At 39.6% G+C, this 23,784-nt stretch overlaps 1 protein-coding gene across 1 annotated transcript in view; it reads left to right on the top strand.

The window, feature by feature from the left end:
* Positions 1–23,784, top strand: part of C1QTNF7 (C1q and tumor necrosis factor related protein 7) — a 104,643-nt gene that overhangs the window by 65,170 nt on the left and 15,689 nt on the right. The gene's annotated exons all lie outside the window — the stretch shown is intronic.

Raw genomic sequence — 23,784 nt, 5'->3', positions numbered from 1 at the left:
TTAAATTGTTTCCCATATTTTGTTATATCACAAGCTGGCTACAATAAATATCCATATAGATGCTTTTAGATATATTTTTTAAAAGACCAAAACCATGAGCTGCTTCTTCTATGCAGTTCATGGAAGCAGCAAGCAGCTTGCTAGAAGAGAGTTTCTCACAATACATAGGACCTAAGGATCCCTGAAGGCACAAGCAGTTTTGGAACCAGATATATCTGAGTACTAGTTCTTCTTACTTAGCTGTATGACTTTAGGAAAATCACTTAATCTTTCTGAGTCCTGATTTTCACCAGGAAAATAATCTCTAGTCTGTAAATCATGGTGAAAGTTAAATGATGATTAGAGTTAACACTTACAAAGCATCTAGAATACAGCAAGTGTTTTTTATGCTAGTATTATAACTTATACTTCAGAGAGACTATTCCAGGAAGATCCACCTCAGTAATTTCACTGTGGAACAGGGAAAGGGTCAAACCCAAAGGTATTTGCATGAGTCAATGACTAGGATCACTTAGTATATTCTCTGATCTTGGCTAAGCATTTGTGACTTTACAACAGCATAGTCAGAGCAGGTTGACTGGGGTAGGGTTGTCATTTTATTCTTAATGGGAACCAAGCTCATGGGAACCAAACAGTCTGAGAGAGAAAGCAAGACCAATCGCTTCTCGAGTAAGGGATGTCTGCACAGCACAATAGAACTCATTCTTATATTAAGTGGCAATTTAATAGCACATCCCCAAAGCATCTGTGATCACAAGCCCTTATTCCAGAACAAACAATTCATAAGTTGGGTTCAGTAATTGCTTCAATTTTAATGTACATTGTGATATTCAGAACTTCAATGATTTGCATAATATTCCATGGAATTAATAACAGAGTCAGTCCCCACTTTTTCTCAATCATAAGTGTATCAGTTAGGAATGCTTTAGCTGCAAGCAACAGAAAATACATACAACCATGGCTTAAACAAGTAAAAATTTTTATTTCTTCCTGTAACAAGAAGTCAGGGGGTCCCTGGCAGTGGTTCAGCTGCTCATTAAAGCCATTAGGGAATGAAGCTGCTTCCCTTGTTCCACTGTTTCATCCTGAATATGTTGTCTTTCATCCTCATGCTTGTGTCAAATGACAGCAGGCGGGCTCTGCACTTGACATTGTGTCTGTGTCAGAGGCAAGCAGAGTAGGACACAGGGATGTGCTGATTGGATCTGTGTCCTTTCATCAGGAAAGCAAAAGCCTTTTCAGAATTTCCCATAAGGTGCCTGCTCGTGCCTTATCAGCAAGATTCCTGTCAGATACCTCCCAAGCCCTCCCACAGAGGCGACTGGGAAGTGAGGATACAGGTGAGCATATATTACCACCCAGTGGAATCATGACTCTGGTAGCAGAGGCAGAGGTGGAAATGGATATCAATTTATTAACAGTATTTGCCACAGAAAGAGACCTGAAAGGCTCGGAGAACTCAAGTTCACAAAACCTGTTGCTTCCTCCTAGCCAATACCAGCTAAAGAGTTATCATTCTCCCTGCTGAGTATTTATAACCTGGATAATTTAGTTGAAGATCGAATTTGAGCAAAGTGATCTCTTAAAAATGGGAACGAGGTCATGTCCCTCTGCTGCTTCCTTCAAGACCTTCCTATTGACCTTCAAATAAAAGTTAAACTCCTCTACAGGGCCTTCAAGACCCTGCATAACCCAGCCTTTGTCCAACCCCTCTGGCTTCACCTCTGGTACCCCCGCTTGCTCTGTCCTCTGCCATCTCACTCTCCTTCCTGTGGCAATTGCCCTGCTGCAGTGCCCTTCAGCTGTTAGTCTCTGTAGGAAGAGCTCATCCCCCTAGACTCAGGGGTTACAACTTGGCATCATTTAGATCTCCACTCAAAGGCTGCCTCCTCAAAGAAACCTCTGACCTGCTCCTTAAACCTAAACTAGCTACCCACCCCTTCTCCAAGATTTACCATTCTCTTAACTGCTTTCTGGTCTTTGCAGCACTTACATTGTTTGAATAATCACTGCATTTGCTTGCTGGCTCGATGTCTGCCTTCTACTCTACAACACCACTCCCTAAAGGCAGGACTTTTTTCTGTCTTATTTGCCACAGTTTCCTCGCCAGGATCCACCCTTTGCACATAATACGTGTTCAATAGCTCTCTGTTGAATGAGTGAGAGTATAGACCAGAGCTAAGAAGCCAGACATCAAATATCCAAGCAGAACCAGCAATAGGGATGCAAATTCGGGATAACAGGCTAAGGGTAGAAGCACACTGAGGACACCACATAGTGCTAAGTATTAGAGAGGAAAAATGAAGATGAACTATGTGTGCTCGCTGCTCTCAAAGGAGCTTATGGTCTACCTAGGAAGACAGGCATACACAAACAACACAAAGGACTCTGCAAAGGGAAGTAAGAGGAAAACAGGGTGGGGGCTGAGTATGCTGCCAGCTTCAAACTTCCTAATTGGAAAATGATGCACGAAGATTTCACTAGAGGGATGCCTATTACAATATTACTGGCAAAAACAAAAATTAAAAACAACCGTACCATCCAACAATAGTGAATTAGCGAAGACAATTTTAACACATCCATATACTATAATTTAAAAATTACTCTGTAGAATTATATTTTACTATTTAAAAATTGATCATATATAGAAAGAGGTAATAGGATACACAAAATGAAATGCATAGAATAGTTCAATTTTGTTAAATCTTTAAAGAGGAAAGAGACAGGGAGAGAATACATATCTTTCCAGATGTAGATCCCAAAATGATAACAGGGTTATTGCTGGGTGGTCTGATTACAGCTGATTTCTATTTTCTTCCTTTTGTTTATTCATACACTCTAATTTTTCTATGATTAACATGTATTAATTGTGTAATATTTTTCCATTTTGGAACAACTGATTCAAGTGCATGTTTTAAATCCCATCTCAACAGTATGATTAAAACATTAGATAGCAGAGTGCCATTCCTTGGAGCAGGAGACAAAGCGGCTTTAATTATTTCAAGTACATGTAAATGTTTAAGAGGTTCTGCTGGGCATGGAACAAGAGTGTCAGGATGGTAACACCAACGGTACAGCCCCATTGGTGGCACAGCCCAGACAGCCCTTAACTTGAGGTCAGTAGCACCCTATGGACCTAGGAAATAGCCACCATAGCAAAAATGTCACATTAAGTTGTATTCTGCGCCAAACTCACTTTATCCACAGAACTTGCAAAGTAGTTATTATTCTCCCACTTTAGAGATGAGAGTCCTAAAATTCAGGGAGGCTCAGAGACTTGTCCAATATCCTCCAGAGAGTAAAATTTAGATCAGCTCTGCCCAACTCCAAAGACCTGGCTTGTTTACGTGCACTGACGTCAGCCACGAGCCTAATCAAGTGGAGAACACCTGGCCAGAGGCTCATCCAGTGGATATCACACATTTCCTTTCATTGTTGTTCCAGAACCATGGCTCTGGCTAAAATCTTAATCAGTGGCAAAATCAAATAAGTCACAAAATGCAATGTGGTCTACTGAATTGGATCCTGGGAAAGACAAAGAGCATTAGTTAAAAAAAAAAAAAAAAAAAAAAAAAATGAAACTTGCACAGCCTGGACTTAACTAATATTTTATACAATCATTCCAGAAGAGCAGCTCCTTCATGTTATATATATACATGTTAGCCGGGCGTGGTGGTGGGCGCCTGTAATCCCAGCTATTCAGGAGGCTAAGGCAAGAGAATCACTTGAACCCAGAAGGCGGAGGTTGCAGTGATCCAAGGTTGTGCCATTGCACTCCAGCCTGGGTGACAAGAGCAAAACTCTGTCTCAAAAAAAAAAAAAAAAAAAAGAATGTATGTATGTGTGTATATACAAATAAGAATGCATGCATGTATATACAGATAAGTATGTATGTATATACAGATACAGATAAGGATATCTGTATATACAGATAAGAATGTATGTACGTATATCCAGATACAGATAAGTATATATGTGTGTATATATACAGATAAGATCGTATGTATGTATGTACATATGGATAAGTATGTATGTACAGATAAGAAGCAGCTGCTCTGGTGGAATGATGAGGATGGAAAGGGGCTAACCTATTGACTTAGAAAGCTGTAAGCTGCGGTGGTAACACCCTCCATCTCAGCCCCGAAGAAGGCTCTAAGCTCCTCTGGGGAGCACTTTGGATATCCCTGAACTGGTCCAATCAATCTTACAGTCTGAAAACAGGAGTAACTTTCCCAAGAGCACTCAGCTGCTTATTGGTGGAGAGGATTAGAAGCCCTGTGTTATGGACTCCCTGTGTTATGAACTGAATGTGTGTGTCCACCTTCCACCACCAAAATTCATGTGTTGAAGCCCTAACCCCAGCCAGTACCTTGATCTTAGAATTCCCAGCTTCCAGAACTGTGGGAAATAAATGTCTGTTATTTAAGCCACCAGTTAATAGTATCTTGGTAGGGCATCCTGAGCTGACCAAGATCCCCAGTCTCACCAAGTCCAATGTTCCTTCCAGCACCCTAGTTGACACCCAAGGACAGATGGGATTTTCAGATCAATTTTCAATTCCACTTCTGCTCAGAAACATCTCCAACTAAAATAACCACTCTCTAAAATTTTTATATTTTTGTAAAACTAAGAAAAATTAACTTGCTTTATCAAATGTCTATCTTCATAAAAGGCTGCCTGCAGCTAATATATTATTGACATAAAAAGGGTGAAATTGCTATTATTTGTATTCAACTGGACATCACTGTATCATGGTAGTGATGGTCCTCAGCCTCAGGCCTTTCATCCAAATTATCTGGGAAGCTTGTTAAAACTCCAGAGGTTTTCAAGGCCTACAAGACTCTAAGTGACTGCAACTTGGAAATGGGCCTCTGTATCTATCTATATTTATTTAGTGCTCCTTATTTACAATGGTTTTCTCAGGAAAGACAAACTGGGGATGAAAGATGAATGTGGAAGAAAGACTTATTTTCACTATTCATGCTTTTCATTATGAAATTTTTAAAAACCATTGTGTATATGCACAGCCATGGTCAGAACCTATGAATCTAGTGAGATGCTGTTGGATCTCTTAAAAACAGAGCATTGTGCAGAATTGCTGGGAGGGTCTCGGGCAGCCTAGTCAGCCTGAGCTCCTGGAGGAGACAGTGAACTGTGGAGTCCGACAGCCCAGGGTCTGAACGTGCTCTGCCCACCCAATGAGACACCCTGGGCTTGGTGTGCTCACTTTTCTGAGCAGCTCGTCTATGAAATCTGTATAACAGGACCGACTTACTAGAGTTGTTAGGCTGAAATAGGACAATACATATAAAGCATTCCACACACAGTTTGGCACATAACGAGCCCTCAGTAAATCATACACATGATGACTCTTTTTTTTCTCCATTGTCCTTGTGCTGGAATGAAGGTTATTGAAATGATCACAATTAAATTATCTGGGGAAGCAAAACTCTTCTTTGTCTCATAAAACCAAATCAGTTGACTTAAAGCCAGAAAGTGTATGTGCTAAAACAGTTTCTATATACCCCGTGAAGTGCTAAAGGCCAAAATTTCTCACCCCAGCCTTTCTGCCATCAGCACTAATCCAGGAAACTAGAACTCCTGAGGCATTTTAATTTAGAATTATAAATGTGTGCAGTCATAATTTTCTTGGACATCTTCCACACTATTTTGGAGCTTTGGCTTATTGCTTTATGTTTTCATTTATTTTTTTTCTTAGAGATGTAAATAATTATATTACTAAATATATGGGAAATAGAAAGTAGGAAAAAAACAGTTCATAATTCCACCACCTTCACAATGGATACCAGCATTTTGGTATATTTTCTGCCAGGCTATTAATGTGTGAGCTGTATCATTACAAGCATTATAATTGTACTGAACACAATTTTGACTCTCAATGTTTCTCTTAACAGTATATTGTGAATATTTTCCTTATTATGGAAAAGGCATTATAATCAGCTTTTCAGCTAACTGCATAATATTCCACTGAGTGACTAACCCAAAATATATTTAATAACTCTACTATTACATGACATTTTGGTTTATTCCGGTTTTTTCTGTTTTTCATAGTGCTGCAATATAAACATCTTTGTATGTGAACATTTTTACTGAATTCATAATTATTTTTCTTAGGCTAGATTCACACAATTGGCTAGCCTTCAGCTTTAGAGATATAAATTACACTAGATTATGGTATTAAACTAACTAGGTAAACTTAGAAAAATCACCAGGATTTCACGTGAATATGCTTTCTCTCTGGTTTTCGGAACTATTAGGGGAATAAATCTTTTGCAAAGCAGCAAGAAGGCAGCCTGTAATCTACCAGAGACATACAGAATTGCAACAAGGTCAAAGGGCACCACTTTATTTGGCTGCTACAATGTCAGCATCGACTTTGAGTTACAACCCAGAAACAAAACAAGAGTTTTGAAAAGCAGCAGTGCCTGTCATCCCAATTGCATCTCCCTTCCACAGGGGAACAGGAAGCAAAAGAAACTCCTACTGGCCCCCTACTGAAAGAGACTTTCACTGTGGAAATGTACATGTATGTTAACTTCCATTATTCCAGGGAGTCAGCAAATTCATTCCAATAAGAACTCATTATTTTAATAACCATTTACATTTATTGAGCACTTACAATGTGCCAGTGTTCTTAAATATCCTAAACATATACTAACATTTGTCCCATTTAGTACATGGGACATATACTAACTTTGTCCCCGAAGGCACACTGAGGCATAGAGAGAACATCGTTTTCTGAAGATGACCATGATTTTCACAGGAAAGACAAACGAGATGAAAGATGAATGTGGAAGAAGGATTTATTTTCGCTATTCATGCTTTTCATTATGAAATGTTTTTTTAAAAAACCACTGTGCCCATGCACAGACATGGCAGAAACTATGAACCTAGAGAGATGCTGTTGGATCTCTTAAAAACAGACCATTGTGCCGAATCACCAGGAGGGTCTCCGGCAGCCTAGTCAGCCTGCATTCCTAGAGGAGACAGTGAGTTGTGGAGTCCGACAGCCCAGGGTCTGAACGTGCTCTGCCCACCCAGTGTGAAAGTGGTTAGTAGGAGGTGGAGCTGGGCTTCAAACCCAGGTATGCTGGCTTCAGAAATCACTGTCCAAACCAACCCAGACACCCCTATTCTTTTTGTTGCCTACAGCCCTAGCAGGGTCTCCTGGCTTCCCCTGGTATATTAATTTTCTATAACTGCTGTAACAAATGATCACAAACCTGGTGGAGCAGTTACCATCTTATGGTTCTGAAAGTCAGAAGTCTCAGATGGGCTTCCAGGGCTACATTCCTCTTGGATGCTCTGGGGGAAATGCCGTTTCCTTGCCTTTTCTATCTTCTAGAGCAGGAGTCCCCAATCCCTGAACCATGGACCAGTACTGGTGCAAGGCCCATTAGGAACGGGGTAGCACAGCAGGAGGTGAGTGGCAGGTGAGTCAGTGAAGCTTCATCTGTATTTACAGCTGCTCCCCATTGCTCACATTACCACATGAGCTTCACCTCCTGTCAGATCAGGAACATTAGATTCTCACAGGAGTGCGAACCCCATTGTGAACTATGTATGCAAGGGATCTAGGTTACACACTCCTTATGAGCATCTAATGCCTGATGATCTGTCCTGGCTCTGATCACCCCAGAGGGGATGGTCTAGTTGCAGGAAAATAAGTTCAGGGCTCCCATGGATTCTACCTTATCATGAATTGTATAATTATTTCATTATACATTACAGTATAATAATAATAGAATAAAGTGCACAATAAAAACATAATGCACTTGAATCATCCTAAACCATCTCCCACTCCCACCCCCACCAGTCTGTGGGAAAATTTCTTCCATGAAACCAGTTCCTGGTGCCAAAACGTTTGGGGAGCACTGTTCTAGACTTCCCACATTTTCTGGCACAGGGCTTCTTCCTCCATCTTCAAAGTCCTCAGGGTAGCATCTTCTCTCATTGTTTCCCTCTCCTTCCATCCACACCATCACCTTCCTTCTATAATTCTGAACTTCTGCCTCCCTCTTAAAAGGATTTTTGTGATTACAGCAAAGGGCCCACTTAGATGATCCAGGATAACCAGCCCATCTGAAGACTCTTCATTTAATCACATCTGCAAATCCCGTTTCGCCACGTATGGTAAACACACTCACAGGTGCTTGGGATGAGAACTAGACATCTCTGGGAGGCTATTGTGCAGCTCACCACACCTGGCAAGTAAATTACACTAAAAGACAACTTGAAAAGACACAAGTGCACCTGTGTAACTACTTTTCTGGAGATTTTTATAGAAGGCAAAACTGTTAGAATTCCAGCAATCTCAACGAGTGAGCAATAGGAGACACAGATCACATAAAAAGAACATGAATCAATCCCTCTCAGTTTTTGAGCCCCTAATATGTTCTACAGACTGTTCGCCTAACCCATTTCTCTGTCACATCAACACTGGCAGCGTGCAGTCTTCTCTGCAAAACAGAGATGAGAAAAGTGATATTCAGATCCGTTATAGAACTCTCCTGGGAGTTACACCACCCAGGTGGCTCTGACTTCAAAGCCCAGGTACCGTTCACTGTAGCAAGATGACCAACACCAAATTTGAGCAAAATGAACAGCACATTTTAAAGACATCAAGCATCAGGGATCAATAATAACAGACGCAGTCTCCTGCATACAACCTCCATAGCCGTCCTCTGTGTTCATATCATGTGCTTCTACCACCTATTTCCATGGTTACTTATCTGTTTATGTTTTTATTGTCATCTCCCCAGAAGGTAAGGACCTTGTCTGTTGCTGACTGCTATTGCACTAGCTCTGAGTAGAGGCCAGGCACATAGTAGGCACTAAATAAATGTTTGTGTAACAAATGGATAACACTCCTTTGACCCGGAGATAATCGATATGAATAAACCCAATCACTTGCAACATGGATGGTATGCTAAAAATTGGCAAACACTCCAAAAAGATTTCTCAACAGCCAAAATAAACAGTAATGAGTCCAAGTTAATGCACAATCTCTTTGGAAAATCCTGTGAGACCCAATTGAGAGCTCATATTCTCTCTTTAAAAACTGATTTCTAACCAATTTGTTGAGCTCTTTACTGCTGTACTTTTTGCTAAAAGGAATATGCTTCAATGGTAGTTAAAAAAGGAAGGTTAACTTTCTAAAACACATGAGACAGAGAAGCAGGGTAACTGCACATTAATATAATAGCATTCAAAAGATGCATCAGCAAAGTTACAGCCTCTGTGGATGGAGACAAGGATTCAGAGAGACTGACTGATTTCTCAAATTGACAACCACAATACTGTGTGATCCTTACTCAGCCCCTACAAAGTGGGTCAACTCAGTTTTTAGTTCCAATCTTCTCAAACACAAATGTAACTGGAGAGAGCAACCTAGAGTCAAGGAGACAGTATGTTTTCTTTCCTGCATATTGAACATTGTCATTGCAATGTGTATTTAATTGTTTTTAAATTTTGACTCTGCACAGGTATAATGGGCACTACCTTTTTGATACACACTTGGACCTCAAGCATTCTTCTCTCATGACAGCTATTCACTTTGTGTCCATTGGTGTCTCTCCTAGAGTTCTGTATGCTTCTTCAGGGCAGATAAATAGTTTAATCATCCTTGAAGCTCTAAACTTAATGATTGGAAGCTATGTGCTGAATGAATGAATAAACCATTTATTATTTTAATAATTCATGATCATTAAGAATTTCAGAAAATACAGAAAGGGAGAGAACAACAAACAAATCTGTGATCATAGCATAAAACAAGTAACATTTCATGATATTTCTTTATGGTCTTTTTAAATGTAGAGGCTTTCTTTTCATTTTTCTCCTTACAAAATCATACGCACACATTTTCTATCAGGACTTTTGCACTACACATTATAACCTAAGCATTGCCCAATGGCATCTCATAGTTCTGCAGCTTGATTAAAGTTAAAGAACACACTAATAGGGCTTTGGGGGTACAAACACATTTTCTTCCATTCAACACATTATTAACTCTGGTGTGATAAAAAGAGAATTCTGCCTGCATCTCAGTGGTTATAAATCAGGCTTGAGTTCCCCAACCTTACTAGAATATCCCTTTGTTTTGCTTCCTTTTCTATTTAGAATCTGTGACCTAAATTTAGAATCTCTCCATTTCTCCTCAGTGTGATAAGCAGTAACAGCCCTCAAAACTCTCAGTAGAACCTTCCAGCAAGAATCCTTTGGCAAAACATAGCGTCAGTCACTCTGATTCTAGAGTTGTTCTATTTTTTTTTTCTATTAAAGTAAATGTTTTCATGAACTCACAAAATGTGTTAGTCATAGCCATCATAGAGTTCCAGTTGATGATTAAAAAACAAACTAGGTTTGGGATACAATTCAAGATGCCTTCCTTACTCCAAATTTGTTCTTAGTCAACAGAGAATAGAGGCCAATGCCTTGAAACCAAACATATTTTTATGAAACCAAACATCATAAAACATGAGTGTGCATACCCTTACATCACTCAGACTGCTAAGATTAATAGACATGCTGAAAGCATTTGCTTCACACTTGCTCAACTGAACAAATACATCTTTTCACAAAACAAGTCCAAAATCTTGGCCATTCCCAAATGTCTAAAATCCAAGACTCTTTGCTTTCAAATTCCTCAATGAGAAAGCACAGGAGAAGGAGAGAATTCAGATCATTAACCAGATGTTTAAGATTGGCACCAGGAAGAGAAGGAGCTAGAGTTGTACATTGAGGAACCAAAAAAAATAAGAAAGAAAAGAGGAGGAGGAAGAAGAGAAAATACACTAAGAGAAATATTCAATGACACTCTTTTACATTATCAATTATTTATTTCTTTAAGAAAAAGGACATTTCTTTTCATCCACACAAGATATTGTTCATTAGATGAGTAGAGCAAGTTTGTTTTGTTTTCGTGTAGCATTTATTGACTTGTTTCTAAGACCAAAAGAATATGCTTATTTCCCCTTGAAAAATGGTTGGAAAGTACAATAGAAATAAAATTAGAAAATACAAATTGCCCATAACCTCTCTGTATAGTAATGTGGCTACATTAATATTTTGGTGTTGGGCCTTCTCATCTTTTTATTTGATGCATATATATATATATATATATATATATATATATATAGAGAGAGAGAGAGATATCAGAGATGGGGTCTCACTATGTTGCCCAGGCTGGTCTCAAACTCCGAGCTCAAGCAATCCTCCCACTTCAGCCTCCCAAATTTCTGGGAATACAGGCATGAGCACCCGGCCTGTATATATTATTTTTAAACTGGAATAAATGTTACAAACTAGAGACACTATTTGGTAGCCTCCTTTTTCCATTAAGCAATATGTTAAAAAAGATTTGCCTTTGTCATTAAATGTTCTTTTAGTACATAGATTTTTAAGAACTGCAAAACAGTCCTTTTGCTGATGTGCCATTGATTTAAGTAATCTTTAATTATAGAACAAATCATTTATAACATCAAAAAATGTTACACTGTGATTACCACTGCTGTAGAGCTTTGAGTACTTTTTAAAAATTGTTGTCTTTAAATTACATCCTGGGAAAGTGTTGGGAAAAAGGGTTTGCACAATTTTCAGACTCTTTATATATATTTGCCAATATAAATTTTGCACTCCTAAAAGTTTATACCACTTTATATTTGCATGAACAATCTATAAATGTGCCTGCTCTTCAATTAGTTTTAATTCTTTGTATCTTTACCAAACTAATAACACCATTAGAAATTATTTCATTTTGCTATTATTAATTAATTCATTGAACAAATATATATCCAGCACTTTCTACATGTCAGGCTCTGTTTTAGAACTAGAGGCACTACCGTGAACATAGGCTCTGGCACTGGGCAGACAGGATCGGAATACCAGCTCTGTTCAACTCCCTCTGTGACCTTAGGCATGTTCCTCATCTGAGATTCCATTTCCTCCAGTACAAAGTGCCGGCAAACCAACCCCCACTTAGAGGTGATCCTGAAAGTTGACCATGCTGACATGTACACAGTGCCTGGACCAGGCAGGGTACAGGGGCCTCTCAGTAGGGTGGGTTCCTTAGCTCCCCTTACCTGTAACCTGGGCAGCCACTCACTAGAGGCACCGGTTCTCTCCACGATACTCGATCCTGCCTTGATAGTAGGGACTGAGTTCTTGACCCTGAAGTGCTCTGCTGTCTCACACAACTCCTTTTCCATCTGAGGAAAGACAGACTAATTGTAAGAAGCCAATTTCTGCAGTTTGTTATATCTCAGATTAGCATTGCATTATTGCATTGATTCTAATATAGGAACTGTGGCCGCAGCACACCAAATTGAGTCTCATGACCTCGAAGTCCTTCCTCTTGTGTTAAAAGTCAGAGGAAAGAAAAATCTTCAGTGGAAAGAAAAATCAGCCGAAATGCAGCCAATACTGCTTTCTTGCTTGTCTACTGCATTCTCCCTAGTCTTAGCTGCATTTCCCTATACAAAAGATTTTTCAGAGATAGCCCAAGTAGTGACAGTTTTTGTTTTCCTCCAGGTCTTTTATGTTATAAAGAAATTAAAAAATTATAAATTTAGCTAAAGATCCACCTTTTATTCTTTCTCTGTCCTTCAGTTAACCACTGAGGACCTGAAACTAGTGCATTTCATTCCCATGTATTCTTTGTAAATTTTTTTATTGAAATGACCTCTCATAATGTAGAACGAACCACCTTAAAATATGCAATTCAGCAGCATTTAGAACGTTAACAATCTTGTGCAGCCACCAACTATATCAAGTTCCAAAACATTTTCATCACTTCAGTAGAGAACCCCATACTACTAAGCAGCTATTCCCCATTTCTGACTCCCCTGAGCCCTTGACAACTATCAATCTGCTTTCTGTCTTTATGGATTTATCTATTCTGAGCATTTAATATAAAATGACTCATGAAACATGTGACTATGTTAGTCTATTCTTGCATTGCTATAAAGAGATCCCAAGGCTGTATAATTTATACAGAAAAGAGGTTGAGACCAGGCACCATGGCTCATGCCTGTAATTCTATCCCTTTGAAAGGCCAAGGCAAGAGGATCGCTTGAGTCCAAGGTTCGAGAACAGTCTGAGCAGCATAGTGAGAAGCTGTCTCTACAAATATGGTGGCACACACCTGTGATTGCAGATACTTGAGAGGCTGAGGTAGGAGGATTGATTTAGCCCAACAGTTGAAGGCTGTAGTGAGCCATGATCAAGAAAGGCTCTGTCTCAAAAAAAAAAAGAAAAAAAGAAAGAAAAGAGGTTTAATTGGCTCACAGTTCTGCAAGCTATACAAGAAGCATGGTGCTGGCATCTGCTTCTGGTGAGAGCCTCAGGAAGTAAAGGAGGAAACAGGCCTCTCACATGGATTGAGTGGGAGAGGGAAGGGAAGAAGTGCCATATACTTTTAAACAACCAGATCTCTCAAGAACTCAGTCACTCTTGCAAGGACAACATTAAGCCATTAATGAAGGATCCATCCCCATGACCCAAACACCTCCCACCAGGCCCCATCTCCAACACTGGGGATTACCATGGGGGCAGAGAGAAGGTTCGTCAGGGTGAGCCTGCATGGACAAGCGCCCAAAAGGCTTCCGGCAAGAGGCTACATCTCACCCATCAGCACTTAAATAAAAGTCTGTTGAAAATCTCTCTACTTCTCTCTTTATCCTTTGCAGCCACAGTGACCAGATATGATCATCTTTGCCCACTTGGCTGCATCAGCCTCCCAACTTGCTCCCACCTCCCCGCCGCCAAGCCCTTTCTAATGCCTTCTCCATCATCGTTTTATGCACAACAAAGATCATGGTCTCCTCTAACCCTCTCATGGAACCCCACTGCTGTTAAGATAAAAGCCAACCTCTTCAGGCCCTGAAATGACTTGACCCCTACTATTTTTCTGACCTCCTTTCTTACAGGCTATTTTGTCTTATAAGCTCCAACCCATTGTCCTTTCAGTTACTACAATTCCTGAAGTCCTCTCCTGCCCCAGGGCCCTCTCACATGCTGTTCTCCCTTCTTGTGAGGCTTTTATCCCATCTTCACCTGGCTAAGACATCCTCAGGTATCCCCAGGTATCTCATCCTTAGAGTGACTTTCCCTGATCTCCCAAACCGCAGTAGGCACTCTTTTTAATCTCTTTCACCAACCCCTCTTCTTTTCTTTTGTAGTGCTTGTCTCTCTTTAGTTTATATAGGTATTTACTGAAAAGAGGTAGCAAAACATAGTAGTTAAGAGTCCTAAGACCCCATGGCCTGAGACAAGTTATTTACCTCTTGTGCTTCAGTTTTTCCATCTGAAGAATGAAAAGAACAATAACAGTATCCTTCTCCTGCGGTTATAGAAAGACTGAGTTGGTGCATGCAGAGCCCTCAGCACAGAGACTACCCAGAACCCCCGGCTGAGATTGTGTAGGCAATTTGGGGCATTTATGCAAAATGACCTCTGAGGTGCCACCCAACTCAAAAATGGTACAATTGCCAATACCATTGTGGAACAAGTTTTGACGCTCTCTTCACAGCAGAGGTTAGCTTCACTAACCTTTAAAGCTACTTCCAAATCTGAGATTCTGTGGCTCTGTCTGTGTTCCAGGGACAAAAGGTGCCTGACTGTGGGGGAACTTACATTCCCCAGGATTTTGTTTTTATATAGGGACGGGGCAGTGTAAATTCACACAACCTTTTGGAAAGCAGTTTGGCAGCCTGTACCAAGAAAGACATAAAACATACAGACCTTTTGATCCAATAATTCCATTTCTGGGAATCTATCCTAAGGAAATAATCCTAAATAGGGATAAAGGCTTATGCACAAAACTTTCAATGTAATCTCATTTATACTAGGAAAAAATAGAAACAGCTTAATTATACCATAATAGGAGAGAAGGGGGTTAAATAAATTATTGTACAATTGCTTAATGGATATTGTTTGGCCATTATTTGCTCTAAAACATAACAGGGGAAACACTTATGATATAATATTAGGTTAAAGAAAAAGCACACAGCAACAGTGCATAGGTACTATTACAAATCTTTGAACAGAAGACCTATGAATACACAGACAGAACAAAAATAACAGAAAGAAAGAAACCAAAGTGGTAACAGCGGTATAGTTCTGAGAAATAGAACTATATAAATAATTATTTACTCTTGTTTTTCTACCTTTTCCTCCTGATATTTCGTTTGTATATTTAAAACAAAATACAAATAGTTCCATAGGACAATTATAGAAAATACATGAGGTTTAAAAAAAAAAGTATATGTATTTTGATCAAAAAGTGTATATGAATAGGAAAAAATACTAAAAGAAAATCACATACATCTACACACACACGCACAAACATACACACACACGGCCAAACAAAAACCAAACAAACCAAACCTCTGCCTAATCTTCTAGAATCCCATTATATTAGAATCCTCGCCAGTTGTGGGGTGGTTTTCTTACCTATCTTTGCCCAAGTCTGCTTCATTTTTGCTGCCTCCCATCCTTTCTCCAGATAGCAGTCCAAGAAATCTATCTATTAATAGGAATTATATATGGTTCTCATCACTCGCAAACTCTTCACTGGCTTCTTAATGCCCTGAAGATAAAGTCTAAGTCCCCCAAGAAAGCTTAGCCTCAACATCCACAGCCTCCGCAACGGGCTCCACCCCCCGCCCTTCTTCCTCCTCACTCTTCTTCAGCCTCCCCAGCTTTCTCACCCTCTCCAAGGTGCCTTGTTCTCTCTCAATGCCAGGCTTTTACTGAACCATTAGCTCTCCCTGAAGAAACTACTTATTCCATTCTGGCACTTATTTTCTCAGACACCTTTCAGTCATCCTTCAGTTTTCAGGAAATTGCTTAGAAGTTCTATCCCTAAGGAGAGTGTTTCTGATCACATAGATGAGATTATCCTGAAAACACAGATCTAAAGTGCCTCCAAAGACATGCATTTCCTAGTCCCAACAAGAATGTAAACTGTAAACACTATCAAAAGAAAAAGGAATGCCTGTAACTTAAATATGCTCCTCCCTGCACCAACAGAAATCAACATTTTTTGAGTAGCACAAATGTGTCAGTCAACAAGGTTCATTACTTCATCAAACTTTATAACAACCTTACTTTGGACATTTTTAAAATTTCAATTTATAGAAGAGAACACTAAGGTTTCAGAGGGGTAATCCTCAGAGTCTTTTGCCCAAGGCAATTTATTCAAGGTCACATGGCTGGACAATGATGACTTTGTCCTTCAAAGCCAGCAGTCTTAATCCACAAAGAAATGTCAGTGGGAAGGGGGAAGACATGAAGATTCCTCCTAGTTTAGACTCTAGGGTAACATTCCATTGCTTTGTCTTTTTTTTTTCCAAACCTCAGTGCTCAGTTTTCCTCCCCAGCACACTATGAGTCATTGTTGGATTTCCCAGCTCTCTCTCCAATGTGATGGAGTCTGCTGAGGACATCGTTTTGGCTGGAAGTGAATGTGTATGCAAGAGGCACCACCTGCCGCTAAATCTTTGCCTTTGTTGGGTCTAATGTAGCTCTTGACGCTGAACTTGGCTTACGTCCTCAGGCACCCTCCCCACAGAATGCCTCACATGTTTTTAGCAATAAACAAAGCAGAGAACATGGACCCCCCATTATCCAGATAAACGTTTAGAAACACCAAAATGTTCAAATAGACCTTAGATGCCTGAAAGAAAAAGAGAGTTGAAGAGCTTTTTCTACTAAATAATAAATGTAAGGTATTAGCACAGTATTGTTATGATCACCACTATTTTTATGCCTACATAATGTCACAAAGACACTCTCAAAATTCTGTGGCTGGAATGGTTTGCATCATTGAGTGGAGGCTTTGCTTCCAGGCCTCTGACCTTCGGACGCTTTTCAGGCGCAAACAAGAGGCGCGTAGAGAACTCAGGATAGTCAATGGCACTTGTCAAAGAACAGTAGCCAAAGCTCAGTAGTAAGAGCAGTGGCAGCTATGTCAGCACTATTCACCCACTTCATATTTATGGAGCACCCACGAAGTGCTAGGCAACAGGAACTCATTTTCTGTGGATTATTTCAATTAATCTTTACAACAATCCAAGGAGCCAAGTACTATCACCCTCCTCATCTTAAACCAAGAGCTTGGTTTGAAGGTCAGACAAATCTGGGTTTGAATGCCAAATCTATCACTCAGTAGCTGTGTGACCTTGGGCCAGTTCTCTCATTTAGAAACTTCAGTTCCCACATCTGTAATAAGGAGATAACAATACCTACTTCACTAAGTGGTCAGGACTCACTGTAGGTAGCACATAGTAGATGGTTAATAAATATATAGATATAGATATTTAAAATTCGTGGTACAGCAATACAATGGAATACTACTCAGCAATGAAAGAAACATGCAACACAAATGACTCTCAAAAACATTATGTTAAGTGAAAGAAGAGAGCCTCAAAAACCCACATATTGTAAGAATCTATTTATATGACACTCTGGAAAAGGCAAAATTACAGGACAGATATATGATCAGAGGTTTCAGGCAGCTGGGGTGGAGGAGATTGACAACAAAGGGACAAAAGGGAACACTTTAGAGGGAATGGAAATGCTCTGTATCTCTTTTTTAGTGGTGGCTACACAATTGCACACATTGGCCAAAAATCATCATATTTACCAAATTTTACCAAAATCAAAAATTTACCAAAAGGGTAAATTTTATATTTTAATAATTATACTCTAATAAACCTGCTTTAAAAAAAAAAAAAAAAGATATTGCTCAGATATGACAGCAAAGGAGCTTCTTAATCCAGATTCCTTGGGATTTGGCAGATTTTTTATCTCCAGTTCATTGACCTGAACATGCCTAGTTGTTCTTTTCATATTTGCCTATCTGATAATTCATCCTACCTTCCCCGGGGCAGAATAAATCAAGAGGTGAGGGAGGAAAAGGGTGTACTTGGAAAAATCCTTCCTCCTGAAGACCAAAGGATCAGGGAAAATGCATTCTCATCTAATATCTACCCTAACCGAATATTATTTCATCTAATATTATTTCCTGTCTATTCAATGCTAAATTTCCAAATAGCTCGGTGGGTACATGGAAATTCATTATCTACTTGATCTCTATTTTTTTAATATGTTTAAAACTTTTGATAATTTTTTTTTTTAGAAAGGGTCATGCTTTGTCACCTAGGCTGGAGTGCAGTGGTGCAAACACGGCTCACTGCAGCTTCAACATCCTGGGCTCAAGCCATCCTCCCACCTCAGCCTTCTGAGGAGATGGGCCTATATATGCACTCCAGCAATGGCTGGCTATTTTTTTTTTTTTTTTGAGAGATGGGGTTTTGCCATATTGCCCAGGCTGGTCTCAAGCAATCTTCCCACCATAGCCCCCCAAAATGCTGGGATTATAGTCATGAGCCACCACATCTGGCCAACTTTCTATAAGTTTTTAAGTTTTTTATGTTTTAAAATACGAGAAGTGATATTTTGGGCAAGGTAAAGTATTATGATCCAGGATAATGCTATATTGTTAATTCACATTTATCCACAATCATGGATATTTATGTAGATTAAAACACTGGATTGTCTTCTACATGTGAAGTTAGGAACCAGGTATCAGTGAAGGCTGTAGAGCAAAGACTCTTTTGGCCATCCTGCAGGGACCTGAGTTCCAGTTCTGGTTTAGCATAAATAGGTTATTTGGGCAATTCACTTCTTACTGAATCTTGCTTTTTATCTGTGAAATGGAAACTCAAGCAGATAAAACTTCTGAGATCCCTTCTTCTCTAACAGTGTGAAATTCCCAGTGCAACGTAAGAACTGTGAGTTGAGATCCTGTCTTCTGCTTTCAAAGCTGTATGTTCAGGGCCCAGCACAGTGCCTAGCACACACAGGGGTCAATGACATTTGTTCATTCCATGAGTCAGTGAATTGCCTTTTTTAAATATGCAAACTCCTTTTCTCATAAGAACCCACCTCTTTTCCTGCAATGACAGCAGATTCAGTTTAGAAACCAAACTGAGTCATTTCAGCTGGTTGAAGTCAGCTTGAAAAGCCAGGAAAGCGGCAGCAGGTACCACCTCTACCTGGTCAACAGCCTCGTTCATGAAATCCCACTCACAGCCCTTCTGGGGAACCTACTGACCCCTGGATAAGGATCAGAACCTCCCGTAGCCAACAGAGCCCCGCCTGGCCCAGGCACATCCTCCCTGCAGGCTCATGCCTGCCTTTGCTCTTTCCCACTGGCCTCCACTCAGCATCATCCTCTTCCACCTCAGGGCCTTTGTATATGGCATTCTCTCAGCCTGGATGTGTTTTTCTGCACTTCTGCAAGGTTCATGCTTACTGTTTTTCCCCCTTTTAGGTCAGATGTCATTCCTTTAGGCAAATTCTCTCTTTAGGCAAGATTCAACTGGGTTGTCCAGCTAAACACTCCACAATATCCGTTATTTTTTCCTTCAGAGCATTCTCCAAAACTTATTGAATTTATCAAATAGTATTAACTGTCCTTCATATGATATGAATAACAAATAATCTCATTTTTCTTCCATCATTTGTTCTTGCCAAATTCTGTTGGATCTTTCTTCCTTGACCTTTCATGACATCTCAGGCAAATTTCTTGGCTTTCTGGTAACTTCCAGTTACATGAACAATTTTATTAGTCAATTGTGACTCATTTTCAGATATTAAAAAGACAAATCTAAATCAAATTTTCTATTATATATCCAATACAATACTTGTCCATCTCCATGACTGTAGTTCAGGATATGCTATACCCTTTCACTCTTCCCCCATCTCCTGCCACCTCCTTTCACTTTCAGCTCCTCTTGAGTCAGGTCAGAGAGTAGAAGAATCAGGAAAAAAGCGACTGAATTATTTTTAGTTAATAAGTGCTATTTGTATGATCTTCTACTGGCTCCAATGTCTGCTGCTGTGCACTCCAGGTAGCCAAATGCTGGCTGTTTCGGGGTGAAGGTGTTCCTTGGTTGATAGCTTGCAGTGCTTCCACGCCAGCCTCAGCTTCTGTACGCAGTGATACACCCAGTGACTTCTCAGTGGCCTCCCCCAACTAGGAGGACTCGTTGGCCCAGGAAGTCCCATCAAGATGGCCCAACTCAGCTGCCTTCCTCAGTACCATCTCTCTCTTAGGGAGGGCATATATTCTTGCCTCTCTGACAGCTGCCCCTGCACTGCTTTCCCTTCTCCACAACTCTATCTTGATGCCTCTCTTCAAACACTAATCCTTTCTGAGTTTCTAGTTTTCTCTTATGTGGACTGAAAATGGCTGATGGTGACTGCCAGATCCAGCTGGATTTTAACAAGTTCTAAGTCCATGTATGAGCACTGGTTGCCTATCATTGTCTGCTTTGTGTTTTCAGCTGAAATTCCAAGTGGATGGGAATTCCCAATTCATATCCTGTTAAGCATAGTTCTGTGATTATTTCATAAATACCTCTCTTCCCCACTAGATTTTGTCTCTACAAGGACTCTTTGTTTGCTCCTTACTGAACACTAAGACCAAGCGTTCAGCATCTGACATATAGTAGCAGCTAAATAAATATGTGATGAAGTAATAAATAAAAGAACAGGATGAGACACAAAGAAGACCATATTTGTATCACTACAACTCCCTGGTTTGTAAGGACAAGCAGATAAGGCATCATTTGAGCAACAGTAGAGAAGGCAAAGATTCCTAGAGCCTGGCTGCCCATCGGAACCATCCACAGAGCTTTTAAAAAATATCAATGCCTAACTTAATCTGCTGATGTGCTCATTCAGTAGATCTAGTTAAGAACCAGCGAGCTAAAGTGCATGAGAGATCCAAATTATGTGCTAGAAGGGTTCAGGAGAAGACAGGGTTGTATCTGGTTGAGAATATCAGGGAGACTTTCTGTAGAAAGTGATGCATACAGAAGATAAATGTGAACAGATGGAGAAAGAGGCATAGGGACGACATGGTTGGTAATGGCTTGCAGCTACTGCAGATGATATAAGCAAGGCACTGAGGTTAGAAAGAGAAGATTCGATTCCTAACAGAACCGAGGGCACCCATGGAGAGGAGAAGGAAGAAACAAGGGGTATGCAACTGCAAGTTGTTTGGATGCAAAAAATGTGGTCTTTTAAAGTTAGCAACAACCTAGGAAGTAAATATGTTAAGTGGTTAGGTGTGTCAATTGTGGATCAGACTGTCTAAATTACTCAGCTGTAGAAGGAGGATAATGCAATTATCATCACCTCAAGAGGTTATGATGAGGATTAAAGAAAGTGATGCTTGTCATGTCTTAGCACATTGTACATGTTCATTACATATCAGCTAGAAACGTCTTTTTAAAACAATTCTACTACCTAGAAAAATGGTGTGTGAGTGTGTGTGTATGTATGTGTGTAGTGGTGTGCAGAGCTAGTTTACACCTGCCAGTAAGGGCCAATTCTACAATTCTACATTCTATAACTTCCCAACTCTGCATTCAGTGAACGTCAGATTGTTAGCTTGAAATTGACCATGTCGGGGGTATTCACTCAAAGAAAATTAACAAAAGCTACAAATCTGAACCTTCTTTTTGAGAGCTAGGTTAGTGGCAAACTGTTAGTTGCTCTGGGAACATTGATGGGATTGGAATGGAATGGACCGAATTCAGTTGAAAAGTAAATAAATGATATAGGGATAAAAAGGCACACAAGTTGAGAAAGGAAGATTATCTGCCTAGGAAAGATAAAATAAGACCCCATCACTGGGGTGAGTGGCAGGTAAAAATGGAATCTGACTTTTATTCTGAGTCAATACTTCCTTCAGCATATTTTTCTACCCATCACTTCACCACTGCTTCTAAAATAAGTGTGAAAATAACTGAGTGAAATAGACACTGACAAGCTTTATCAACATCTGAGGTTCTGAAAACTCTCAGAGACATTTTCGAAGGTTCATTCTCTCTGGGAAAAAGAATGAGTTCAGAAAGACATAGATTACAATAAATTATCTGAGATGAAAAATAATAAAAAAGGAAGAGAAAAAATCCAACTTGTGTTGAAGAACAGAGAAAATACTGTAATACTTTAAGGATACAAAAAACCTTATTTTGTTGGTGCTGGGAAAACCGGCTAGCCAAATGTAGAAAGCTGAAAATGGATCCCTTCCTTACACCTTATACAAAAATTAATTCAAGATGGATTAAAGACTTAAATGTTAGACCTAAAACCATAAAAATCCTAGAAGAAAACCTAGGCAGTACCATCCAGGACATAGGCATGGGCAAGGACTTCATGTCTAAAACACCAAAAGCAATGGCAACAAAATCCAAAATTGACAAATGGGATCTAATTAAACTAAAGAGCTTCTGCACAGCAAAAGAAACTACCATCAGAGTGAACAGGCAACCTACAGAATGGGAGAAAATTTTTGCAATCTACTCATCTGACAAAGGGCTAATATGCAGAATCTACAAAGAACTCTAACAAATTTACAAGAAAAAAACAAACAACTCCATCTAAAAGTGGACAAAGGATATGAACAGACACTTCTCAAAAGAAGATGTTTATGCAGCCAACAGACACATGAAAAAATGCTCATCATCACTGGCCATCAGAGAAATGCAAATCAAAATCACAATGAGATACCATCTCACACCAGTTAAAATGGCAATCATTAAAAAGTCAGGAAACAACAGGTGCTGGAGAGGATGTGGAGAAATAGGAACACTTTTACACTGTTGGTGGGACTGTAAACTAGTTCAACCATTGTGGAAGACAGTGTGGTGATTCCTCAAGGATCTAGAACTAGAAATACCATTTGTCCCAGCCATCCCATTACTGGGTATATACCCAAAGGATTAAAAATCATGCTGCTATAAAGACACATGCACACATATGTTTATTGCAGCACTATTTACAATAGCAAAGACTTGGAACCAACCCAAATGTCCATCAATGATAGACTGGATTAAGAAAATGTGGCACATATACACCATGGAATACTATGCAGCCATAAAAAAGGATGAGTTCATGTCCTTTGTAGGGACAAGGATGAAGCTGGAAACCACCATTCTCAGCAAACTATCGCAAGGACAAAAAACCAAACACCGCATATTCTCACTCATAGGTGGGAATTGAACAATGAGAACACTTGGACACAGGAAGGGGACATCATACACCAGGGCCTGTTGTAGGGTGGGAGGAGGGGGAAGGGATAGCATTAGGAGAAATACCTAATATAAATGATGAGTTAATGGGTGCAGCACACCAACATGGCACATGTATACATATGTAACAAAGCTGCACATTGTGCACATGTACCCTAGAACTTAAAGTATAATAATAGAAAAAAGAAAAAGAAAACCTTGTTTTGTGTGGTAAGCAACATTAAAGAGAAGTTAGAGAAGTTATGAATGACACAGAAAAGAAAATATGAATATCCACAAATTGTATGAACACTTTAAGGCAGAAAAATAAGAATGCATCTATTCTTTTATTGGTCTACAAATTCACCCACTTCTGAGCCCCCTGGCAGAGATTGGCCTACTCCAAAGAAGAGATAATGGAAAAAGCCCACTTAAGAAGTTATCGCTTATAAACAAATAAATGAACATATTAAAAGGCTGTATCATCTGAAATTAAGCTTGTAAATGGGTGACATCGGACATCATCATTTGGTTCGAGAATATTAAGAACTATGAGAAACCCTGGAAATGATCAAGGACAACCATTTTATTTTGAAAATGAGAAAACAGACCCAGAGACTTTATCTGATTAAAATTTGACTCTAATTCAGCAATAAGTTATGACTAGCTTCTATGC

This window comes from Mandrillus leucophaeus, unplaced genomic scaffold, assembly GCF_000951045.1.
Source record: "Mandrillus leucophaeus isolate KB7577 unplaced genomic scaffold, Mleu.le_1.0 Scaffold261, whole genome shotgun sequence".
NCBI lineage: Eukaryota > Metazoa > Chordata > Mammalia > Primates > Cercopithecidae > Mandrillus > Mandrillus leucophaeus.
Note: the sequence above shows the minus strand (reverse complement) of the source record. Positions and strands in the feature narration are given on the sequence as shown.